The sequence below is a fragment of the Nipponia nippon genome, unplaced genomic scaffold (assembly GCF_047370975.1).
Source record: "Nipponia nippon isolate SJK-2023a ecotype South Korea unplaced genomic scaffold, ASM4737097v1 scaffold_12, whole genome shotgun sequence".
NCBI classification, from domain to species: Eukaryota; Metazoa; Chordata; class Aves; order Pelecaniformes; family Threskiornithidae; genus Nipponia; species Nipponia nippon.
The window spans coordinates 18190776-18214351 of record NW_028262313.1 but is presented as its reverse complement, the minus strand read 5'-3'; the positions used below and the strand labels follow the sequence as shown (position 1 = coordinate 18214351).

General features: G+C 36.5%; 1 long non-coding RNA gene across 3 annotated transcripts in view; it reads right to left on the bottom strand.

The window, feature by feature from the left end:
- Positions 1 to 23576, bottom strand: part of LOC148056733 (uncharacterized) — a 108997-nt gene that overhangs the window by 47223 nt on the left and 38198 nt on the right. The gene's annotated exons all lie outside the window — the stretch shown is intronic.

Genomic DNA, 23576 nt, shown 5'->3' with positions numbered 1-23576 from the left:
CAGTATAAGCGTGCTTAAAACAGAGTGAAAGCGATTTACTAAGCTTACTGCAACAGTCATTAAAAAACATAGCTGTATGTACTAGAAGTGATTTGAAAGGTTTCTTTTTGGTAAATGCATTTTTGAGGAGTATACCCTTTATCATTTGTTGAAAAACCTGGAAAGGGAAGTAAGATTGTGTAGCTTATTTATGGGCTACACTCACTGATTTTTTTTTTTTTTTCTTTAACTGTATGAGTAATTCTTTGGCAATATGCCTTCAAAGTTAAAAGGATGAACATTAAATTATGCGCAGAACAATTTAGCAAAGACTGCTCAAGCAGCACACAGGAATAAGAATCCACATTTAGAATTTTATTTCGTCTCAGGATTTTAAATTGTGGCAGATAACGATCTATTAGCTGCTGAATCCGTAGGTACTCTGCTGCTAAGTGCTTCATATAATGCCCCTTCCACAGACACTCCCCATGTTCAGATTTCCATTTAACAGTTTAAAGAAAATTAAGCTCTACAGGTTCTTGTCAGATGATTTTAAATTCTAGACAGAACCAGCTTCTGTATCGAGCATGTGGTCGTTTATTATAAGTCCATAGAGGAAAAAAAAGTCTGTGCAGTTTTCCACTGCTGCCCTCATTCTATCACTGAAACACAAATCCACTTCAGGGCTTACACCGAACAGGAACAGTGATAATTAAACAGTAGGAGACAGAAGAATGAAATCACTCCACCTTAACAAAAAAGATACACCATTATAACTGCTTCAGGGATACTAAAACATAATCCTGAGTGTAGAGGTACTGGGTTACAGTGCAAGTTTTCTACATGTTGTCATGAGGCTCCTCAAAAACACTGAAATAACAACACTAACTTGTCTTGCGTGCATGAGCAAAATGTAAGCCACCTTAAAATAGATGATAAAAGGTTGGTCTTCGACAGGGTTTTGAGCAGCTGCTCACTCACAAAACACAAAACTGTGCTGCTTCTACACCGCTACAGGCAAGCGGTGACAGTGCCATCACAACATGACCTGAATAGAAGTACAGAACGATAAGGTCCCTCTCAGCCATGAAGGGTAAATGGGCTAAGTGAAAAATGGACTTCTCACTAAAAGTCTGGAAAAGCAGCCTAGCTGTCCATCCAAACAGAGGCATAAGAGACAATGGCAGCTATCAGGGATGGTCTCTCCTTAAAATTAATAAAAGGGAGAAAAAATTAAAAATATTTATTCAGTAAGGAAAAATAGTTTCCGTTCTAAATCTCTGCAATAAAGGTTGAAGAAAATGCATAATCATTGGAAGCCTTTTTAAAAAAAATAAGTTGAAAATTAAACATATTTAGTGGCAAGTCACTTAATAGTAAGCACTGTTTTAAGTTACCAGTTATTACTGATCTTAAGACAGTAGAGCTCTTTTGTTCGTACTCTGTCAGGGGTGATTATAACAACGTTACAATGAGCCATCTGCAAACTTTCTGAAACTTTTCCTTTTCTAGGCATACTTACGAGCCTATTAACTCCAAGAAACCTGAAAGCTGGAAATTTCAGGAAGATATCAGAATCGCAGAGCTTCTCACTTCTATAAAGCTAGCTGTGCAGTCACACCATCACTAGAAGTGACAGGAGGTCATTATGAAGTCAAGATGTTTCACATGGAACACTTTGGTGGTCCTCAGTCTAGTTGCTTGCATCATCCGTAACACTAATTGGCTCCTGCCTTGGCAGATTCAAATGAAAAAAAGTAATGGAGACTGAATTGCATTTCATTCATTTTGGAGGTAGAACATTTAAGCCTTTACAACCAGCCCTGAAAATTCTTTTACCGTCTCCAATTTAAAGAACAAATCTGAAAATGTTAACGTTGATGAATCATACAAGTTCATCTTATTAGCTCTTGCCTAAACTGATATTCACACAGAACAAGTTTTACTTTGTGGATTTTTTTAGCTTTCCCCTTATTAATGAAATTATTTGGAAGACTAATTGGAGTACACCAAACCATCCTTGTGTCTGCAAAGCAAGGATAGTGGTGGGTACTGGAAGAGCAGCCAGAAAAGGTCTATGTTGATACAAAGAGAAAAGATGCTGCAGGAGGGGGTTTTGTGCTTTGAGAGAAAACAAGAGGAAGTCCACAGCAGTCCAAAAAAGCCAGCTATCTCAGGGCCTTGGTAAGAGGTGAGAAAAAAGCTCCACCAGAGAAGGCACTCAAGTCAGTTTGGTGTGAGACACATACACAGAAAAGTAAGACTTGGTCTGCACACTGTTTACAAGCTAAAGAAGAAACGACAAACTCCTAGGGTGTAAGGTCACATCTGCGTACTTCCTTTTCTCTTGTGCATCGTGATTATGTCATTTGATTACAAACTATGTAAGTTACAGCAGTTTTACCCAAAGTTTAGGATTAAACCATTGCAAATGGCTTTGCAAGGTGCTTTGATAAGCAATCCGAGTACACATTAGTCTTGAGTTCACCAGCTTTAGAAGGACAACTGTGGCAGTGATAATATGTACCAATACAAAAAATATATAAAATATATAAAATTCCACACTTGCTTTTAATTTAGTTTTTGCTAAACGTTCAGCTTAAGAGACCTGCACTTCTTCCACACATAAAAGCACTAAAACAATAAATATATTACAACAGTCTCTCTTCAAAAGGAAGATATGCAAAATAAAATGAAATAACGCCCTTACTGGCAGCTCTTTGTGTGGCCATTTCAGGGGAACACAGTAAATACCTTTGAATCATCAGAATGCACATGATGAAGAGTTACAATATTCCCATGTTGACAAATTTAAGCTGTTCCATTCTAACAGCTGATGCTAAGAGGAAAAGCTGATGTTCCCTGCCCTTCTCTTTTGCCATATAGGAACAGGGAAAATTTTATTTGTGATAAAATTCCATTTTTCACAGGAGAAAAAAAAATCAAATCAAAGAAAGAAAGACTAAGTATTCAGTCAAATTAGTTCCTCAGGTAGGAGGCTTGAAAGTGATTGAGAGTCTCTATTACAGTGTATCCAACATACACCTAAACCACCATAAAAACTTCAACACAAACAGTTAAATAGAATTACTACCTCTAGAACTTCCTTAATTTTATGACAATCAAACACACATTTTAAGACATAACAGCACTATATCAGTTGTTGATGTTTATTAACCACTATTCTCACTAAGTATAACTTTAAACAGTTTCGCTTGAAAGTTTTGAAAGACTTTATCACGTTCTGCACCTTTCCACAAGGCATCGCTCTCTGCATGCTCGCTCAGACTTTTCCTCAACTGTTCCCTTCAAAATGATCAACTTCTCACTGATTAAACACTTGTACATTCAACAGAATGAGCACCAGTCTTCCTTAATTTCAATTACTTTTTTTGGTGAAAACCTGGCCATTTAACTACAGAACATTATCTGTGACAGCATTACAGTCTTTTCATTTAACAGAAGTCATACTCAGAGACAGAATCCAAAAAAATGATGTGGCCCTCCATTCACATCAACTGTGAGGAGATATTTGTTTCACCTCAGTCAGTATACACATTGGAAGCAGAGGGGAAGAAAAAGAAAGAAAGGGAAAAAAAAAAAAATCAGCAGGAGGTACAAGAAGCAAGATTAAATTACCACCTAAATAGGGATTTGCAGCTAACCTAGCCAGCCCTAAATTGTTCCACTTTGTCGGCGGTTCCAAGAGGTTCATACTGTGCAGAATAACAGCTCCCACCTTCTCTAACACCCACTAAAGTTTGAAAAAGAAAGAGAAGGAATTTTTATGAATTTTGATGAATCATACTGTGCCTCTACCTACTGTAAAGAAGCAAGTTACTTTATGATCTATCCTACAGGAATAATTTTACATTATTATAATAAAAATTCATGCCAAATAACATCATATTCAGATAGTCTCTGTAGGGGAGACTGAAAATATGAAGACGTCTTTGCAAGTCCAAACCTTTGTGTCCACATTATGTTGCACTTGGTAAGGATGGAAGCTGTACAAATCATTTAAAACATTGTTCTCATTCTCAGAGTGACCAAGTATCTTCAGCTTAATTAAATGCAGATTAAAAGTTTTTGAGATTCCTTAACTGAGGTCAATGCATTAATGTTTTATATATCTATACTTATAATACATTTTCTTTTTAATTTAAAAGTAGTTCTACTTAATTGTAATAGTAAATAGAAATTATTAAATAGTTTAGAAGCCTTCATCTTTTGAGTTCTCTACTCGGTAGTTTGGAAGGAAGATCTGCAAACCAACCTTTTCTGCAAGGCACCTAAAGTAAGAATAAAAGAAACGCTGCAGAACATGAGAGAAAACCAAGACAAAAGAAGCCAAGTGCAAATCTTCTCGTTTCTTAGGATAAAAAGAAAGCGTATTTAACAATATTCCATCCTTAAATGAAAAGCCTTGAGAGGTGATGAAGGCATAGGACAAAACAAGTAAGTTGTCAGGTACTCGTTGCCCAACTATCCCTGTAACACCCTCAGACACCACAGAATTCATAACCTATTTCTCTTCTACGCCTCTCTCACTGTTATCTGACTCAAGGCTGAGGAGATGCTTCTTATCAGAGCCATTTTGAAATTGAAGACCTTACCTTCACCAGAATTGCAAAGGATGCAACACTGCAAAACCTTTATTTCAGCATTTTAATTATAGCACTTTTTTTCCCCCCAGAAGTCTTCTAGAAGAACAATTATAAAAGTTTAATTTAATTAAATAAGGTATGTGAGTTTGATGGAACAGTATAATCCTCTGTTTGCAAAAGTTAGACATCAAATGCTTACCAATGTCACAACCCAGGAGCCTCAATCACCTCCCTCAAGCTTCCTGAGCCAGGCATGCTTTTATTATTTCTCTTTAACACTTCTCAGTGGGGTTTTTCATCCCAATTATTAATTATTCCTACTTTTTTTTTTTTGAAACAATGTAAACTTTTAATAGCCATAACTTCTTGAAGCAAGAAGTCCCACAAATTGACAGCCTATTACATCAAGAACAATCTCCTGTTTGTTTAAAGTCCTTCACCTACACTCTCCTTTAGATAGTGCTATAATTCTTCTACAGCAAGAGACAAAGAAAAACTCATCTATGCCATTCTTGATTTACAGATTCCATACTATTATATCATTAGTTGTGCCTTGCGTAAGTGGAAAATGCTATGCTACCTACACGTTCCTATTATGGGAAGCATTCTGTATCTCATCATTCTTGTTGGTTGTCTTGAAACTCTTTCTTGTTCTTCTATATCTTTTTCGACATGAAGACAATTCAAGACCAAGGCACTTACCAAGCATTTTACAATAACATAGCAGATGCTTTCTGATTTGTTATTTTTCAACAGTGTATATAAAAATTCCATCAGTAACAGGATGGCTAAAACTCTTCACACTCTGTTTTGTGAGTTCTTAGTAACTGATATTTCTTTCTGTTCCATTCTGTAATTTCCTCCTTCCATTCTGTAATTTTCCCTAAATGACCAGCAGATAACTACGAAATTTCTTTAAATTGCTGGTAGTTCTTTAAAAGTTGGAATAACAATGTAATTTTATAAAATGACAACTTAGAAGAAATGCTCTTACATAACTAGACTGAAACACAAAAGGGCTCTTTATATACAAATTATTTTAATACTAGAATTACTATAGTTTGTGCCTGCATAATCTGGAAATAGCTTAATCATCACACCAAGTTTGTCATTTTCTAAAAGGCTTCGCATTCACCCCAACATTGCTATTTTGGTTACTGTCTGAGCTATTGAAAATGCTACTAAAGCTTTCAGTTTTGCTGCACAGCAAAATTACTAGCAATAGGCAGTATAAATGACGACTGCAGTCAGAAGTGTTTGGATGGGCAGCTCAGTTCAAACAAACTTTCAAAGTTTGGTCCACGTTTTCACAGAAAAAATAAGGATGTATAGCCAAAGTACTAAAAACTTTGTGTGGAGAAAGGTGTGTTTTGCATCCCCTTTGCTTGTTTTCCATTCTGAATCAACACCCAACTTGCTCCCCGACAAGGTCCAAAGAAGAAGAAGAACTGAAATATTTTATCACGTTCAGACTGAAGTAGTCACAAGATACAAGTACCAAAGGACCAATTTCGCAATCTGTGTAAAGGACTTTGGTACTAAAAGCTACTAAAGGATTAAAGGTAATCTTATCTTGGTTCATCTCAAGTCAGCCTGACTGTTTTTACCCATACACTATGCATCTTTTTGTAGAAGCTCTCCCTTTTCTCCCTGCTTTAGCCTCCCAAGTAGCAATTATAGATTGTTGCTCACCCAGATTTTGACCACAAAGAAATTTGTACAAAACCACTCCAAACAGCATGCAAGCATGCATTTGGTAGTTGCACTAGGAATAAATGTGTTTCTATAAAAAAACCTACTGTGATAAAACTGCCTCAGCATTTTCTTTTTCATTCCAGCTTAGACTACTTCTTGCAGAGAGCACATAAAGTATTTGCAGAACTAGAAAAATCAGTATAGATGGTCAGTTAGCTTTATCAGCTGTCCAGAGTTTTGAAGACCGTATGAATCACTTATACACAATCAGTAATTTTGTGTTCTAGCCCAATAATTTCACTATATCAGTGACACCCTTTTTGGGGTTTCCCTTTTGCTTCTGCACTTGTTTTCAGGTCTTATGATATGATTGTGAGTATTAGGAAGGAATAGGAAATTTCTAACACTGCATGTGAATCAAAGTTACAGGTATGACCACAGTAAGTCAATGCTGCTTCTGCTTTCCAAGTTATTTCCTAAGAGAAAGAAATAATGCCTCCATTTAAATATATATTTGAGTAAAGAATGAACATGAAAGAAAATCAGCATTGTGAAGTCTACCATTAAATATGAATCAAAGTTGCTTTAGAGATGAAAGAAAATACCTAGTCAACTCCACATTTTATTCACATTTGATTCAGATAATGAGTTTAGCAGATCTATATTAAAAAATAGCTACTATTCTGTGTAGTTGGATATATCTTTAAAAACTATGTTAGTCTTCTAAGGTTTTAAGGATATAAATTGAACTATGCCTCTAATGCAGAAAAGGCAGCAGCTTGAAAAAAGGTGATCCAGATACCGTTAAGGCATTTTTTGCACCTCCCTTAAAAAAACACCAAAAAAAACCCAAAGAATTTTTTTTTGGGGGGGAAGATGAGCTCCGAAGGTCATCTGGCTGATTTCTAGCCCCCTCCTACACCATGGCTCAAAACTTGGCTAACTTCAATTTTGAAGCAGGTTGCTCAGGAACGTGTCAGCCAAGTTCTGACTGTCCCCAAAGATGCAGATTTCACATCCTGGGCCCATGGTCCAGTATTGATGACTCTCACTGCTAAATTTCTTTTCTTCGCATCCTACTGGATTTTTTTCTTGATCCAACTTGTATTCATCATCCCTCATCTATATCAACTTAAATATTGGCAGCTGTATTTGGTTTTGGACTTCAAGTACATGAACACATTTCTTTTTCTTGCTGGTTAGCAACAGCTAGAGACTGCCTAACCAAAGGCCTATGCTTTTGTTATTTACCCAGAATGAATTTTGCATCTTAACAAATACATCCCAAACAACCCTGACTCTTGATGCTGAAACAATTATTCAAAATTCTATCAAAACAGTGAAGTTGCGTATTGATGGCATTCACTGTGAACAGAGTTTCAGTCTCTTTCTCATCTGATCTCAATCTTTTACGTACATACCACAAACATCTGCTATATAGCTTAGAACAACTTTTAAGTTCTCAACAGGGCAAAAATTTGATTTGGGTTTTCATTCCAGGAATTTTACCATTCAAGTGGTAAAGTCATGTTCAGCTCCTAATGCTTTCATTGCTCAAGGGAACACACACTGTTTAACAAGAAACTAATTCCAATATATTTTGTCACAGAGAGAGTGATTAACAAAATGAGTCATCGCATTGTTTGAATTATGGCACTTGTAACATCAGCTGTCTAAACTCAGATAAGTATCACTGCTGATGAATCAACATTTATTGTTTCCAGTTATAGCCACAAAACATACTGTTTAAGGAAAATTTTTAGCTACAGCACAGCCCCCAGCATATGCGATACTGTCAAAATAACAGCTAGATAATGGGAAATTTCAACATAGTACTCGCCCTGAAAATGTATTTTTCTTCCCCTTGTAATTTGTGCCACTACGTTGCTCCCTAAAAAAAAAAAAAAAAATCACCCTCTACAACACAGGGACCTAATTCCATTAAGCACCTTGGAAAAAATGCAGCCATAGATAAACACAGAAGGTAAGGATTCAGTAGAATTTCACAGTTCTCTGCTTTTCAGTAACCAGCATTTTCAGATTTATCTCATATAAAACACACTTAAATACTTGCTTGTTTGATGCTTCTGATGTTCTCTGGAATTTAAAGATAACAGGAGTTATATTATTATAAAATAACTTTTTATAGGAAGGGGTGTATCTAAACACATCTATAACTAGAGGAACTGAAGGTGCATCACAAAGTCCTTATACTGGGTAGTAACAAGACTAGAAGTAGAACCACTGCAACTCCAATTTTGCAAATATGAGCTAAATTTTCCAAATATGAGTTTTAGCACTATTGATCAACATAATGTGCTAATAATGTACAGAATACCTTCTCACATTAGAATAATGTAAAAGACTAAACAAAAAGAATAAATTAATAGTGAAATGTGCCATTATATTAAGTTAAATCAAAGAATTTGTTCATGTTAGCTCTTGATGCCTATTAGAAACCCAAGAGTAAATTTATTCCACCATACAGTTCAGAGGATATTATTTCTAGGCTGAGATGATCACCATATTGAAACACATAAAAATGCTTAATTATTAGGAATTTTTGCAGCCAGTTTGCCTGATGCTCTAGTAACTGTAATAAGAAAAGTAGCTTATTGCTGGGCATTCCTAATTTGTACAGAAAAACAACAGGCTGCCAAACCCATCAGATATATTCAAGTGAACAAACAAAAGCTTACAAAAGGCAATTATCAACAGAGAGCTGTTCAGAGCAAGGAATAATATAGGAGAATATATATATATTACACACATTGATTCAATACGAACTGTTGTTACGCAGCTTATAACTGTAATTTTGAACATTTTTACAAAGAGGAAGACCAAAATTTCAAGAAACTTACTGGAAATGCATAAATTGAGGTCCAGCATCATTAGCCAGGGCTGTAGAATTAAAATACCATCAGGGTTGATAAATACCAAAACAAACCAGCTAGCTAGTTATGTGTATGGGAACTGGATTGCTAGATTATAACTCTGGATTTAGAAACAACAAATGGTGAAAGGAAAGAATAACAACTTATAATTTGCAGTTATATCTGCTCTCATTATGGCAGAACTTCTTACATCATCACAAAGAAATGTAGTTATTCTTTAACAGTTTTAAATCCATGGGGTTTTCTTGCTTGCCGCAGCTTAGACGCTCCATAATATAACCTTGAGTTGCAGTATTAGCTCTAATAGCATTTACTACATATCAGCCTGTGAAAAGTTGAGAAATACATTTGGAGTTTGAAAAAGACTAAATTAATCTTGTACCTGTATAACATTTTGTTCACTATATAAAATCATTTGGCTCCATTTATTTGCAGTCTTTAACTGATGATTTTGGAAGCATCCCTAGATGGAAAAATGAATTGTTCCAGGACAATATTGTTTTCCATTTCACAAAGCGACTGGCATTCCTGTCTTGTTTTGCTTCCCTCGTTGCTCTGGATAAGATTAAGTATCCAGAAATATGGCTAACCCCAGGGCTGAAGTATGTAGTTCAGAGAAACTTTGATAGAATCAATCATGTTTTGAACACAGGGAAGCAGGCAAAGGGGAAAGTTTTAGTTACCATTACTTAGAAAAACAGTCCTGATGCACAATTTGATTACCTTTTGTGTAACATTGTCTTGATATTTCAAGTTCATTACAAAGATATTTGAACAGAAGTTGTTCTGCATATTGATACTATGTATCCTGTATATGGTAACTATTTCAAAATGCCACTACACTACAAGCCTTTAAAACTACTTTTGATGGTTTTTCCATGAGAAAGACAGGCAGAGAGGCAGGCAGACAGGCATCTGTTCTATAACCATGACATGCAAAAACCTGCAATTTTCACAATAAAAAGCTAAAGTGCCTAAGTCTGTATTTCATAAACAAACCAGCTGGGTTACAGCTACCAGGAAAACTATAATCCTGGAACAAAAGAAATTTCAACAAATCAGTTCTCTTCTATATTGAACAGAACAAAGAAAATTCTTGTTGTTCAGTAGCAATTAAAACAAACAAACAAATCCCCTCAAAACCTGAAACCCAATATAAGTCCTAAAAATCCTACAAGTCAAACCCATCTAAAATATCCAATGGCTAAAGCATTCACATGAATCAAAATTGGGTTTCTCACAGCCCAAGAACTTTCCTCAGCATTCAGTCATTCTCCTGCTCGCAAACTACCTTTCTGATCAAAAAGAAATTCCATCCCACATTTTCAAAACATATATTTTGCAGCATTCATCTAACTCCTACGTATACGAAATGCTACCATGACAACATGGATGCTGAAAGTGAGTTAAGTAGATGATATTCTGCAGTTAGATGCACTGTTCTGACACACTAGTATGAATATTTCAACTTCTATCTAGTGACAAATTTGCGACCCGGAGGAAAACAAACAAACAAACATAAGCATAAGGACGCTCTCTTCATTACACACCAGACCTAGTCATTGGCATGCTCATGATGTCACTTACTGGATTTACTACTGCCTCAAAATCTTTTGGATTTATGCATCTTATCTCCATTAGCTTGGTTCAAACAACCCCAAAATGTCTAACAGTATAACTTATGGCTTGGACTTTTACGAGCAAGACTTGTGCTTGCAGATAAAATTTCAGTAGAATTTAGCCTAATTTCTGATTGTACTTCTAGTTTGAAGCTAAACCCTTTCCAGTTTAAGAAAGTAAAACTCCAACACACTAAAGGGATTAATTCCTTAAACTTTCTCTTTTAAGCTTTTCTGATACCAAATGTTAGATGTAAATAGAGTTAAAGTGAACCATGAATTTTACAAGCACAAGTAAACAGCCAGTGTATTAGAAAGAACAAGCCAGTTAGTTATACCTTGGGAGTCACCTGACTGACAGTAACACAAAAATAAAAATAAAATTTTTTCCAGTTTATATGCCTGCTATTTCAAAACATTAGAATTATGGATGGATAAAAACGGTAATAATGGAAGTTGGAATACCACTCTTTGCCCTGCCCTGGTGACAGCTTTGAGTAACAACTAAGCGTACGAGGGACTTCTCACCATGGGGTTCCCTAACGCCGGCTACACCCCAGCTACATCACATCCCCACGGAAAGGTCATTGTTTGGGCGGGGGGTAAGAACCTTGCAACACGGCTGTCACTTCTTTGGTGTTGCGAATCAGTTTTTCTTGGCTAAAGCCATCAGATTTCTCACATCCCTACACTGATGGCCTTAATCTCATTCCATCTTCTTTCTAATTTGGGTCAATCAAGAGAAGCTAAGTCCCTGTCCAAATTAATTTATAAAACTAATGTAGATTAACCTTAAAGGACAAAACTTGAAGTTTGATTTATTATAGTTCAATAAGGAATAACACTCTGATGAGGTTTACTTGGCTAACTAATAATTGCATCATTACACCATAAATGTTAACAGCTTCTGATTGCAAATAAATTTCCTTCGATACAATTTGGAAACCTGTGTTTAAGAGCATATAACATAGTTACTTCACATTTCTTAAAGTCTTTGCCATCTTGCTTTGATATTGCAGGTTATCTTTTGTGCTGGAGTTCTGGAAAAGTTAAGTAGCTACCCTGATAGCTGCTACCCAACAGAGATCAGTTTGGTTTCTAGAGACCACAGATTTGGAAGGGACCCTAAGGGGATCATTTAGTCCTGTCCCTTTCCTTACGGGGGAACTTTTCTGACAGATAATTGTGTAACATTTTAAACTCCAGTGAGAATGCTTTTGATTTCTTCAGGTGCTTATTGCAAATAAAGATTCTCTTGGCTACGTTATATAAAATAGTCAGAATTATTGCTGATGCTCCAAAAAGAGCCACACACACTCCCACTGGACCAGCCTTCATTATCCTTTGTTAATTGTTATTATTAAGGAAAGATCAGTATTAACATCTGTGAAACCCAACTGACTGCATCGGTTGGAAATGCTAGAACACACCAAGTACTCATTTTAGTGTTCCTACAATCAGTGGATTCCCATTCTTATTATACTGGTATTCAAAGCAGCACTGTCATTAGCACAGAAGTGCTTCAGTTGCCATCTAGCAGCAAATGGCATTGAACAGACTCATCGAACAACGGCGACCAAAGTAACCAATTATGAATAAATTGCCCGAGTGCCTTGCGATCTCTGGATGGGTAACTACGACAGTCAGTCAGTAACATGATTAAAATCTGAGCTACAAGGCCATCTGACTATGCTTTAGATCCTTATCAGTGTATCTCCAGATTAACAGTAAGCACTATATCCATATCAAGGTCACTGTCCACAGCACGTAGATATTAGAAATCTGACATACAAGACGGCTCCCAAGTATCAAAAAAAAAAAAAAAGGCAGCATTTTCTTACAGAATTTTTAATGTGTCTGAGGCTTGCCACCACATGAAACATGAGATATTACCATTTTCACTGCAGAGACATGTAATAACAAATTTTCCTATTTATTACCAATTCAGAGACTTAATAACAAGAGTAATAAATCTTTTTGCTATTCACATTTCAGAATAGATGGAAAAGCACAAGATGCTTCAGTGAAATCTTGATAAGTCTACAAAATCCTTTACCTTTTACCTCTTTCAAAACGGTTTAAGTTCCTCCACAAGAACTGCATGCAAGTAAGGGACGGCAGCACCAGATAGCATGTTTGTCCTTTATAGTGTACCCTAATCCCTGTCAATATTTAAGAAACTTTAGCGCAGTAACAGCCAAACCAGCAAGTTACCTTAAAAATCAAAGTATATTCCCTTCAGTTAGGGAAAATGCAGCTCCATTGGAAAAGTGAGCAAAGCATACAAAAAAGAATTAAGAAGTATAACATCCACCTTTATGTTATCATCTTGCCTTTTGAGCATTGCACATGTTCAGAGCTACTAGTTTAGAAAGTCACCTTACTTCCTCTCTGCCTCGTTTAGATAGCGCATATACAGTATTGTGAAGCCATAGCTGGTGGCGAAATGGAGCACTGCTGCAACACCCACCATCTATCCTTAGAAAACAAAGGGGTTTTTTCCCCTTGCCGCTCCTGATTACCATTGGTCTGAGCAAAGCTGGACCCTCGGTTATCACGTACTACATTAAAATTTTTTCTGACACTATTGATGAGATGGGAGAATAAGCTCCATCCTACTCCAATGAGACAGTCGTTGATAATCAGTAGCTACCTTATTTCAGTTACTTGTTTGAGTACAACATGGATGCAGTCAAAGAGTTAACAACCATAACACAACACCCTTTGAACTTTATTCCATATGGCTACTCCCACCATAACAGATGGTGTAGCTATTTGTTTTCAGTTTACTCCTGCTGTACTGTTTTCTGTCTTCTGTTAAAATGACTGTGGCTAAACAGTAAAAATGACAGCTGCCCATTCCTGTTGTCCTTTCCTTGCAGCTTGCTATCTTAAAGCTCAAGAAGAACACTGCTGAAGGAGATTGCTCATATGCTGCAGGCTTTCCGATTGCTGTTTTTCCTCCTTCCCACTCCTCCACGTTGCAGCAGCTTCTCTTAGCTGAACAGACTCACTGCTGTCTGGGAAGAAAAAGTAGGAGACTCCGGAGAGGAGCCAGGGACTGACTTACAGCAGGAGCAGACCCAAAACCAAGCTGCAGAAGTGACAAGGGTGAAATAAATAAATAAATAAGTCAGCTTGAAAAATTTTTGCACACTTGTTTTTCCCCCAGAGAAAACTCCAAGTGTGTATATAGCAGGCTTCAGTGACCTTTTGTCCTGCCATTCTTCCCTCCATTGCCAAGGAGGCATGTAATTATTTTTAATTTTATCAAACATTCAGTTCCCATTTTTTAATAACATAGTTTAAAAAAAAAATCCAGTTAAGTTTATTATACATGGTTTTTGAAACATATCATCCACACATATTTAAACGATGTCATTTTAACATTATTTGACATAAGTGTTAATTTTACTCCTCTTCTCTGTTATGTTTCTGTACGTGTGTTTGATTGAACTACCACTGTGGGAGATTGCCTTGTAAAACTTCTGAGCTCTGTGTTCCACAGGTCATGATTGTGAATGTTCACCTCAGTTCCACAAGCTTGTCAGTAAACGGGAGAAAAACAAAACAAAGCCAACCAAACTAAATAAAAAACCCCACAAACACAATTTTAGCATTTCCTCCACAGAAAATCTCTATTCCTTGGGAACCAGGAAAAAGAGAAGGAAAAAAAAAAAAGCCAAAAAGATCTTGAATTCTCCCACTTGTATTCCACACAGAAGGGAGGAACTAATTCAGTATAGTCACACAATAACCCCTGTGCCCACCAAAAAGAAGTGACTGCATATTTATCTCTCAGTCACTAAACGTGCTGACTATCAAAAATGATTATCCATAACGCTTCACTTCCACTACACAATGCCAGTATTTACATTATACTAGAGGCAGAGTAAGACTTTAAAAGGACTAACAGCACATATATCATTAGCAACTTATAAATATATTTTGTATTTTAAATGAGTACTGATATATTATCCCCATTTGATATAAGAGAAGGCAGAGACAGTGGCCTGAAAAAAGCATAATAAACCTGGGAAAGCACTTATATGTAATGATAACAAGAATTTTTTAAAAAATTTCTTCCTGATAGCAGGAAGTACAGCAGAACATGCCACGCAATACACTTAGTCGGTGTGACATGAACAGGAAATCATAAGGACTCTGGGGCAGGGGGGAAGGAGAAATGAGATGCTCTGTTAAAAACAAACAAACAAACAAAATCCTCTATGGCATAATAAAATTGGACTTTGGTCTCTAGTGTATTCCTCAAAATGTCTATGCAGACATCCAGAAACTGTAACTAAATATAATAGAGCGAACATGAAAAAAGATGTGTTAAACCAGCTCTATCATGCAAGAAATGAAAAAAAAAAACTGAACCAACCAACACAAAAACCGCTAATTAAAACATTGTCAGGAATGCCAATATCACATTTTCCATGAAGAGATTTTCCCAAACTGTTTGAAGTTATCAAAGTTTGTTGTTTATTCACAACACTTTTTTTTTTTGTTGTTGCTCCAGATAAGATACAAATCTTATCAAAAAAGCATTTAATTAATGACCTCTGTCATGATTTAACCCCAGCCAGCAACTGAGCACCAGAGAGATGCTTGCTCACGCCCCCCCGGTGGGATGGGGGAAAGAATCAGAAGGGTAAAAGTGAGAAAACTCATGGGCTGAGATAAAGACAGCTTAATAGGTAAAGCAAAAGCCACACATGCAAGCAAAGCCACATAAGGAATTCATTCACTGCTTCCCATCGGCAGGCAGGGGTTAAGCTACCTCCAGGAAAGCAGGGCTCCATCACGCATAACAGTGACTTGGGAAGACAAACGCCATCACTCCAAACGTCCCCCCCTTCCTTCCTCTTCCCCCAGCTTTCTATGCTGAGCATGACGCCATACGGTGTGGGATAGCCCTTTGGGCAGCTGGTGTCAGCTGTCCCAGCCGTGTCCCCTCCCAGCTTCTTGTGCACCCCCAGCCTCCTCGCTGGTGGGGTGGGGTGAGGAGCAGAAGAGGCCTTGACTCCATGTGAGCACTGCTCAGCAGGAACAAAAACATCCCTGCATTATCAGCGCTGTTTCCAGCACAAATCCAAAACACAGCCCCACTAGCTACTATGAAGAAAATTAACTCTATCCCCACCAAAACCAGCACACCTCACAGGCTAAAATTTTCTACTAAATAAACTACTTAGACATTTTTTCAGAGAGCTAGGCCACTATGTATTGCTGGTTTTTAGCTCTTTTCTACTATATATTCTTATTAACTTCTCTAACAGAAAATCATATGGCCATAGTAGAAGATTAATCCCCATTATTACTTTTCCACATTAGCATCATCTCATTGAAAGAGGGCTGCTGAGAGAGGAAGAGAGAAGAAAGTACGTCACAGGACAAACCTCTCCACAGAAAGTCCGAGGAGGCCTACAAGCTCATTTTGCCCATAGTTCCAAAGTTTAAGATGAACAAATACTCCTACGCCAATTACATCAAATACAACCAGGTTTGTCTTTCTGCAAAAGCTACCATGCAAATTTAAACTTTACTAAACTAATCTTTATTTCTAGTTGTTTTTTTTTTTTCATAAAGTGAACCTCTTCAGTTTATTCTAAAACTCCTTTACAAGCTTATGATGAAAACAAACTCTGATTATTTTTTTTTTTTGGAGTTGTATAAAAATGTTTTTCATGACACTAATAATACTACTGTATGTTTCACTTTGACTCTTTATATTACTTTCCATGTTAATTGGCTCTTTAATAAAAAAGCCAAAAGAGAGGACAGGCTTCAGTTCCACATACAATGACGAGCTTGTCTTTTCCCCTCTGCATCCAACTGCACGTACTGAAGATTTCTTTAAGTCTGATCAACGGAGAACAAAACAAGAAATATTTGGGAAACATCTGAACTTTCTGCTTGCTCCACACAAAGATAAATTAAGATGCTTGTGTTAGAGAAGTCACAACAATTATTCAAGGATTGATTTGTAATCATTTAACTGCATGGCTATCATGTTTTTTTAAACATTTCCATCACCAAGATATCAATGCCCAGGCCATAAGCACTCGATAAAAGTGAACGGTTAGTATGCAAAATCTTCATAAAATCCCCAGTTCGAAGTATATATTTTATCTTATTTGCCAGTATAAAAACAACATCAAAAACCATATGGATGGTTGACTAAAGTTATACCACTTGCATCTCATAACTTCAGACAAAGTTATGGTTTTCCAAATAATTTAGTTCTAGCTAGATTGTGTGCCTCAGGAAAGGCGTTATATGATTTCAATCTCTTCCTGACTCCTCCTCCATAAAGATGAGGTTCATATTTAATTCAAGCTATTCTCAGCCACTTCCTTCTCCGCCTTAGAAATGACATTCTGGCTGCCGCATATCACAGTCACAAGGCAGCAAGCAAGAGCTGTGATCAATTTTCAAATTGTACTTGGATAATGGATACAGGCATATTTCATGCAGATTACAAAACAGGGCGGTCTTCACTGAATTTTCACTGTGATTTATTTTATAAAACAGACATGAGCCTAGAAAGTGGGGCAAAACCCCCCAATCATTTATATACGATTATGACAACAGCATGCATTAATTTACAATGTAAAAAGACATCTTTTGGGATTATTTCAGCCACTGTTCAATTAAGTCATTAGCTTTCATTTCTTAGGAAGACCCATTTAAAAATCATCCAAATGCCAACATCAAAATGAAATAAGAATTATGTACAGCTAAATTATAAAACTATCTCCTTAATGTAGAAAAATCAATTCTGCAGGCAAGGTGAAATTTGTGCAAATGCCTATTTGGCAAGAAATAACCATTATTCAGTCTTTTTAATATTTCTCAGGAGACCTTAAATTTATATATCATTTATTTACTTGAATTCATGTAATTAAGACTGCAAACAAATGACCTCTATAGCACTGTACTGTACCTCGGTTGATGGCACTCGCCCAGTAGCAAGAGCCTCTCTCCTGCCTAGGAAGCGGTAGCGAGGGCTCGCCCTCATCGAACCCAAGATCCTGTGCCGATGCCCCACCCAAGAGCTTGACCAAACATTGCATTACACACGTGATAGCGTTGTGAGCATTTCTCTCTTTCACTGCTTTCAGAGTCACAATGACAGCAGTTTCACTGTGAAATCCAAGTTTTCAAAGACAATTTTTCCTCAACTATAACCTGTGCTCCAAGTCATTCACTGTCGCAACATTAGCCTCCTCAAAGAGTATTATATAAAGTATGTTGTGGATATACATAAAAGCTTCCACTACCAATTTGGGTCTAAAACATTCATTTTGGCTAACAAAGGTACGTGTAGATTAGGTCACCTTGAATCATTTACATCACTAAGGAACACGCAGAGTCGGAAATCCCCGTGTTTCTGATGTTGAAACTGTTACAGGCATTTTTTCTTCTTCTTTTAGACCTTACTTAACCATTTCAAGGACCCAGGTCACTTATTTTGGTAGAGGATCCATTTGGGCAATTGTGCTTTGTCAGCTCTTAAATCTTCCATTATCATCATTTGATGCCTTGTACTAATGTTTATAATATATGAATTCTTTATATTTCAAATGGATTGTGGTTACTCCTTAAGTTGATCACTAGACTTGCACCATATCTGCACAGGGAATTTCTTCCACTCCACACTTCCATTTCACCCTAAAGGCAGGAAAAATAAACGAAGTCCATGCTGCATTTGCTGCAGTAACACAGAGTTCTACATACCCAGGCTAAAGGACACTAAGTACTGCAAAACTTTCTGCTGCTCTTCCAGACTGTCTAGGTTGAATGCACTATTTCTGTACTGCATCAATATGTAGCATAAACATAATCCAATTTTTGAGTCTGTATTAGCCTTGACATTTTCCAAAATGCCCTATGGTTAATCAAGAATGGCCAGCCAGACACACGCCCGTTGCACTGCAAAATGACAATTTTTCAATCAGGAAAAACTGATATCCTGCTTTTGTTTTGAACCTATTTGCAACATCAAATATGAAGTAGTAACCGTTCAAAGTACATAGTGGATACTAATCTAGCTGGATGTAAACACATTTGCAATTTTTGCAGAGGCTGAAGGAAGAATCAGTATGCTGAAGTGGATCAGTCATTGTCAGAATTACTTCAGTTACTTATGTGCAATGCATACCCTCACTGGGAAGGTTATGTTTCCTTGGCAACTATCAAATACATTGTTAATGACCCTGAAGAATTTCTAGTCAATAATGATTTCAGTCCTTTAAAGCTTATTTTTTAAACTAACTTTTTGGATAGCTTAATCCTACCTCCAGTTTGTGTATTTAATTGATTATTGTCAGGTAGCTGAACAATTTTCTGAAGGAAAGGTTTTAACCTATACCTTAGTTCTCTCTAGAGATTTAGAGCAGCGCATCTGAAGAAATCAGAGATGTCAATGAGAAATAAGAACTTGCAAGGAACTTAGCCCATCTTTCAAAACAGACATCTAGAATCAAACTGAATTAAGGTGAATGCTGAAATTACACGGCAAACACTAATTCCCATTTCTGTGTTTCTCTCTCAGGTAACTACTAAATTGAGAACATGAAAAGCATATGCAGTTTTATTATAGAAATAAGGACAATGATCGCAAATACTAAAGTAGAATGATAAAAACAGCTTTTTACTCAGCTGGCCCCCAAGAAGTTCTGAACACCCCTAAGGCTACTACAGACTACATCCTACTGAAAATTAAGATTTTGTTTTTAATTAAAAATTCCAAGTTGCACGTTTAACTTAGCACAATAAGAACAGGTATATAAACTATGGCATGGTTAGAGTCCTACTAATTTAAGAAGCATCTCAAGCATGAAAATCTCAATCATACATTAAAAAAAAAAAAATACTCTCAAGAAGGAAAAAAGACTTGAAGGATAAATAAAACCAGTTTCCTCAAGTCCTCTTGATCCCTAGCACCATGCTATTTCTTTGGTTTTCTCAAAGCAGCTGTTTGAAAGTAGTTATATCAGACTCTTAAGCAGTAATGGAAGAATGATCCTTACCCCTTGTTGTTTATTCCCCATCAGTTATATACAGAAACAAAATTCAAGTTTCAGAATTATGTTGCTGACTAATTCAAATAGTGTCCTTTACAAAATAACATTACAATTAATTAAACAATAAGAAATTTTAAAAAACATGCCAAAAAAGAACTTCCTCTCCATGTCAAGTTGAAAGACATTTGACCTTGTTTATGTAGTTGAGTAAGAGAGCTTGGGGTTTTCAGTTATTTCTCATTTTTATTTCTTCCAAGGGCAAGGAAGAAAATCCTAGCTTAAAAATCTTCAAAAAGGCTGCAAATAGGGGGCGTAACTTATCCAGGATCACTGATAAGAGTAAAGCAAGGATCTGTGGACATGGACATATCCAGTCTCTGTACTTCTTGTGGATCCTGATTCAAAAGGTACCCAGGCTAAAATTTGCTTTCATTTCTCACCATACCTGAGCAAGGCTCTACCCATTGACTGTGCAAAACAGGGTTTGTTTCGGTTTTTTGTTTGTTTAAGAAATTCATTTGGCAGATCAAAAGTAAACCTACTTCTAATATCTGTATAGTGTTCAGCATGTGAAACAAAAACACCAGAAAAGAGAAACTGAGCACATTATGGTTCTTCTGGGCCTTCAAAATGGCTGCTTTTTGTAACCATGGCCTTTTACTGTTGGGTGGCGGGGAGGGGAAAAAAAAAAAAAAAAAAGAAAACAAAACACAAAACACACAAACCAAACCAAACAAACCCAACACAACTCTACAAAAGCGCATTTTATCCTCTAACTTACTCTATTTCAGCTCTACAGTTAAGAAGTTTTTAGACACAGCAATCATGCCTGATGAGAGATGACAACATTGTTTCCAGATTCAAATCTGCAAACTATTTAGCTGTCCTAGTCACCAATGCAGACTAGGGAAACATGGGAAATCAGCTTGATATTGACAGCTGTAAGCCTGTGAGTATGCATGAATTCAAAATGCTTGTTTTCTTAATGTTGTTAATGATGTCACAGACATAATTTGAAAGGCAGTTGAAAGAAATAATAGGGGAAAAAAATACATATTCCAAGTCAGGAGACTAAAGAAGATTAGATAAGACATTGGTGGTAGTAATATGGATTAGTGATGTCTTTCATTGTTTCAGAAAACCACATTCAAATTTTACCTGGAGCAGAATTGACATGTTTTTTTCATCTCCCATTTTCATTAAGTATTTACAGAGATATGTAAAAACTTATAAGTGGTCCCTAAACAATAGGGCTACTCGTGGTGCGGGCTACTGGCCAAAGTGTTAGTTTACATGTTTATTTCAGAGTTCTCCATCTGTTATGTTACCACCAAACAAAAAGCACCTATAAATGTAAAGAATCATGCAGAAGAACTCTTGGAATATTACAATACTTTGGCAAAAGAAAAGTGAAAAAAAAAAAATTCTGGAAAAGTAGACCAGATTTATTAATTTTTGTGTGCTGCAGGAAGTTATCTACAAAGCATTAGCAGTCTTCTGGACACTTAGAAGAAAGCAGTGCTAGAGCTTTCTATGCACTTTTCTGTGCTACAGCACTAGCACAGAGATTTCAAGTCAGTCATTTGAAGCATCTGAGCTTGCATGTTTGAGGATTTAAAGGCTACGCAAAATTTGAAATGAAACCAAATTAGATTACACACGCATTGTCAACAGTTACTGAGAAATTATTACTATAATTGCATCAAGTCAAATCTAAGAGAGGTAGTAAAGAGAAGTGAGACCAGAACCCTCTTTCATGTAAAAGATTTTATATTACAAATATCTTACAGCAATGTCTGCAGTAAAGGTAGGGTAAGTAGCAGAACAGAAAAGGAAAAAGAATAAAAATACACACTGCAGCAGGAAAGAGCGAAGAGATTACAGATAATACTGAATAGCTTGAATTAAGTGTCAACCAGTGCCATCACTTTGAAATCCAATAGCTTCACATTTTGAAGCTATTAGTAAGAGCCAGCAGCCATGCTTTACCACAAGACTTCTGACACTGCTGGGAGTTGCTTTTCCTCCTCCAGTTCTAAATGTTATTATTATTGCATTAGCAAATAGCTGGACCATTTTTAATACTTCTCATGACTTTTGCCTCTACATGCTACTTACCTTGGACAGCATAGATAGCGACTGCCTTGTTTCCTTTTTGAGTTTAATGACAGAGATTAAAGGGCCCATGTACACTAGTACTTCACACTGAGCACTATAAATCTTTCCCAGTGGCCAGCACCTTCAGAAACTTGATCATTATTTGCTGATTCAAGATTCTGCTGCCACCATCCATATTACAGTGGCCTTGAGCACTGCTGCCATCTCTGTATATGTTTATCCCTTCAGTTAGACTACTATACCTCAATTTGTGTCACACCTCATCAGTTACCAGTTTCCTTTCTTCAGCATCTTTGCAAGGCTGCTATCCAGATAAAAGTAAGATGTTATTACTTAACTTTTGTGCTTACTTAAGGGTTAATTTTGCAAGTATTTGCCTTCTTGTAAGTGCATCTTACCCTACCTTGCTACAACTGTAGCAACCTCCACAGCTCTTCAACTGTACCTCCACAACATTATCACAGAAAACTGCCTTTAATACAACCTCCAAAGAAGTTTGCAGACTAAAGAGGACACTGCCCTGCTGTAATTTCATCTTTTTTAATATCAGTGCACAGCAAATAGTACTGAGAACTTTTCATGTGTAATTATGTTATTTCTGGAAGACAATTTGAATCTAAGAGAAAAGCAATTTTTTTCTTCACAATAAGAATTTTCAAAAAAGTTTCAATTCTAGGACTCTTCCTGAAGATGAGAGTATTTCTATGATGTTCCGATTTCAGGATATAATTTATTATGTCATTTCTGTTCTATCATGCTCACAGAAAAAAAAAAACCCTCTTCACTCTCCCCAGCGTAAGTTTCAGTGCCCGATGAGAAACAAAATACTTCATAGAAGGTTAACAAAGTTGGGAAGTAATAATAATGATGATAACAATTATAGGCTTTGATTTCTAATAACCCAACATGAAGATCTTTTGTTCAACATGAAAGATTCAACATGAATCTTTCTTTTGTTCCTATGTCGGGGAGGGGGGGGGGGGGGGGATTCGGTTGGTGGGGTTTTCTGGTTGGTTGTTTTTTTTTTTTGTTGTGGGTTTTTGTTTGTTTTTGTTGTTTTTTTTTAACACTATCCACAAGAATAAAAAAAATGAGCCATTTATTTTGAAATTAGCATCTCCTGATCTAGCAGTAAATGCCTATACACTACTCAAAATAACAAAAACAGGCCAAAGGTCTTTTCTTAAGATTAAGAACAAATGAACAAAATGTATGTGACTAGTACAATCTGCCTTGTGCTTCTTAAAATGCAAATATCATTGAAATGCATTTGTAATTGTTGAATATTAAGAAATATTTGGGGGGGGCATATTGAATTTGGAGCGATACAGCTTACTTGAAGAAATGAGTTCTTTTTTTATGAAGAGTAATCTATGATAACTAAAACCACTAGAAGGCAGTCCAGTTATTTTCTTCAAAGCTGGTATTTTTCCTCACAAATAAAGCTCTGCTGTAGAAAATTCTCAGCCAAAAAATAGTTTATGGGAAAAGGAAGTCAATTGGTTTTGTAAAGGTCAAAATACTTCTGTGAAATATTCCCTTTGGAAAACTAGGAAAAAAAAACTACTTCTCCAAAATTTTATGACAGCTGGTAAAGCAAGAAAACATATGCTTTTTTGTACTGCCTAA